At 40.1% G+C, this 3,718-nt stretch overlaps 1 pseudogene; it reads right to left on the bottom strand.

Annotated features, from left to right (window-relative positions):
* Positions 1-2,851: 2,851 nt before the first annotated feature.
* Positions 2,852-3,288, bottom strand: LOC131833144 (large ribosomal subunit protein uL24-like; annotated as a pseudogene).
* Between the last annotated feature and the right edge of the window lie 430 nt (positions 3,289-3,718).

The following is a 3,718-nucleotide window of genomic DNA, read 5'->3' as shown; positions in this document are numbered from 1 at the left end:
CCAGAACCTCAGCATCACCTAGAGAAGAACAGAAGAAGGAGGGTTGCCTGGGTGGCTCAGTCTGTTAAGCCTCCGACTCTTGATCTCAGGGTTGTGAGATGGAGCCCGCTGTCTGGCTATATGCTCAGCTTGGAATCTGCTTGAGATTCTGTCTCCCTCTGCCTTTCCTCCTGCTCACATGCACTCCCTCTCTAAAATAAATAATTTAAAAACACTCCCCCCAAAAGAAATACCCTAACCCAGCCTCATTCTTTGGGTCTCCTGGGAGACCCATCCTAAAGCCTCCTGGGACTCAGGGCAGCAGATACAATGGTACAAAATGGGTCTGGGATACACACAGAGAACAGCTAGCTCAGTGAATGATATCTAATTTGGCCAAACTTCCTAACATTTACCAAAGAGCCTGAAATAGTTATAATGATAAATAATCTGGTGTAGAGTTTGCATTTTTTTGTGAAACTTGTTCTTTTCCACTGGTGTTGAAACATATTCATCATCATTCTGACAAATGCCATTAATTTTCATTTTTCCTCAAATGGAACATTGCCCTATAAATTATTTTCATAGCAACGAATGACTCTACTCTCAATAAAAGTGATTTACGGAAATCTGCCATGTTCTCACTCTGCTACTCATAAATTTTCCACATGTAGTCAAACTTCTTTAAGTGTTCTGAGTCACAATAACTCACGGTCAGGCACTGAAATGCAATTCAACTATTTGAAAGGTGAACGCAAACAATGGGTTGATATGTCATTCAAGTAATAACATAAGAAAGCGAGCAGCTTCAACAAAGTCAAAGCACTTGATGAACTTAGTTCAAGAAGCTGGTGGATTCAAACTCATAAAGTCAGTGCCATAACAAAATATTCCTCTTGTGCACCCTCACTTTAAGTATAAGTTTAAAAAGTCAAGTGTAAATCTCTGGCTATTTCTTTGGAACACATTCAGGGCTCACCCACTCTTCCTTCCTCCCTCCTTTCTTTCCTCCTGTCTATTCTTCAGTCACTTCCACGTACACCATCTTATTTACCCCTGAATAGAGGTATTATCCCCATAATGCAGATGAAATACAGGAAGTTTAAATAACTTGCTCACTCTACCCAGCCAGGAAAACTAACACTCCATAAATTGAAAGCAGGTCACTTGCTTCCAAACACTCTAATTTCAATAAAATACTTTCTAATATATTAAAAGGACATGTAGGGGCGCCTGGGTGGCTCAGTGGGTTAAGCCTCTGCCTTCGGCTTGGGTCATGATCTCAGGGTCCCGGGATCAAGCCCCACATCGGGCTCTCTGCTCAGCAGGGAGAGTGTTCCCCAACACTCTCTCTGCCTGCCTCTCTGCCTACTCATAGTCTCTCTCTGTCAAATAAATAAAATATTTTTTAAAAAATGCCATTTACCTGCTTGCTGACTCTGTAACCTATATTTTTCTGTGAACTGTCATACTAAAAATCAATCTTTTGACTTCATTCTTATGAAGGCCCTGCCTTGTGAGGAAGAAGTGTAAGTATAGCCTTATGGAAAAAACTTTTTAAAATTTTAAAACCTCTTTGCAAACTTATTGGGTCTACAGTGTTAAAAATGAATATACAAACAAACAAAACCAACTCAAGAGGTAGCAGCAACCTTTGGAAGCCACTCTTTAGGTCAAGAGACCAGAAGTTGACTATAGAGAGAGAAGTCATCAAATGCATCTGAAACACAAATGACCAATTCAAAATCAGTACAAAAAAGGAACTCTGCCAAAAGCTTGTGTTTGTCTATTTTGTCTTCTTCAACAAGCACTGGAGAAAACAGAGTAGTGTGGAGGGTTTTCTCAGACATATATTTTCAGGGAAGTCTACTCTTACCCACCATTTTCCTTCCATTCATAATGATAATATTAATAGTATTTATTGAGTTCTTATTTACATGCCAAGCATTCTCAGATCTTTTTAGAGTAAACTCACTAATCCTCATATAGACCTTGTGACATAGGTGCCCTATTTATCCTGACTTTCAGATAACAAAGCAAGCAGACAGAGGTGATGTAACTTGGCCCATGTCACCCAGCCACTATGGGCAGAGTCAGCCTCTCAGCCCAGATGGTCTTACTCTAAATCACTGCATTGTTTTGTCCTCCAGCCTAAGCCTTCACTGAGTCCCTTAGATGCATTCCTGGTCACCTGAAGTCTCCTTCCAGAGCAGGAGCCATCTGTACCAGAAGAGTAGCCAGTACTATGAATGCTCAACAGGTTTATTGTATGGTTGATAGAATGAATGATAGCAGGAAGGAGGAATGAAAGAATGAGTATAAAAATGTGTTCTGAGAATTGGAAAAAGAAGAAGCTCCTTTAGGATGGTAGGAAGAAAATTTTCCATCAAGAAGCCTTGACTAGTGATAGAATTTCAGTAGGCAGAGATTTTAAAAAAGGGCATTTCAGGTGGAATATTTATATAAACTTGGAGACATTGGAAAGCCTAAAGATACATTCAGAGACCAGCAAGTTGCACCAATTGGCAGTGTCTTGGGCTGCATGAATGAAGTTAATGCAGGGAGAAGTCTGATCAGGTTAACTTGAGGTTAGTTTGCTGAATTTTTTTCATCTTAATAGTTTTTTTTTTTTTTAAGATTTTATTTATTTATTTTAGAGAGAGATGGCAAGTGAGAGCGCAAGGGAAGGGTGGGGAGAGAGAGAAGAAGGAACCTCCTGCTAAGCAGGGAGCCTGATGTATGGCTGGATCCCAGGACCCCAGGATCATGATCTGAGCTGAAGGCAGATATTTAACCAACTGAGCCACCCTCATCAAATGATGAGCACCCCTCATCATAATAGTTTTTATTTAAGGTCTTATATAAGATTACTTTATTCCTGCATCTTTTCAATTGTTTCTTCTTATATTTGCCCTTTTCCTTTCCTATTTGGTGAGATTTGGGTTTATGTTCAAGGATCTTTTCATGGCCATTGTCCATTTTTAGTCTAGTGATAACTACCTCACTAGGGTGAATGGCCACATGGGCAGTTGTGCCATTTGCCTTTTCTTGCTGTACTCGCTCAATGTAGATAACAGATTCTTCCTGTGAACCCAGATGACTTTGCCAGTTTGCTGACCTTTACAGTGTTCTTTCCCAACTTGTACATCATCATCCTCTTGGATGGGGATGGATCAAACATTGTAACTTCTGTCTCAGTTCTTTGGAAAGAAAGGAAGACACAATCTTCCTGCAAATGTGGGAAGGTACATCAAAATACTTTTTATGATTTTTGCTGTGGTCAGAAGTGGCAAAGGTATTCAACTTCATTTTGGCCGCTGGTGCTTCAGCCAAAGTTAAAAAGTAATGAGTGTTTTAAATAGCAGGCTGAAGGAACTACTACTTAAGGAATTGGACACCTCTGAAGGAGTGTGAAAGAAGATGTAACCATGAGAGACTGTGGACTCTGAGAAACAAACTGAAGGTTTTGAGGGGAGGGAGGTGAGGAGTTGGGTGAGCCTGGCAATGGGTATTAAGGAGGGCACATATTGCATGGAGCACCAGGTGTAGTGCTTCAACAATGAATTTGGAACACTGAAAAAAAAATCAAGTTTAATTTAAAAAAAAAAGAAAAGATGTAAGAGGATGATAATCTTCGGACTGTGCTTTCAGGAAACTAAATGAGCAGTAATTGTCAAGAATTTAGAGCAGGGGCTGCTGTCCTATGCTGAATAAATACCTGGATGAGTCTTAGGAAGTC

The sequence above is a fragment of the Mustela lutreola genome, chromosome 6 (assembly GCF_030435805.1).
Source record: "Mustela lutreola isolate mMusLut2 chromosome 6, mMusLut2.pri, whole genome shotgun sequence".
Classification (NCBI taxonomy): Eukaryota; Metazoa; Chordata; class Mammalia; order Carnivora; family Mustelidae; genus Mustela; species Mustela lutreola.
Note: the sequence above shows the minus strand (reverse complement) of the source record. Positions and strands in the feature narration are given on the sequence as shown.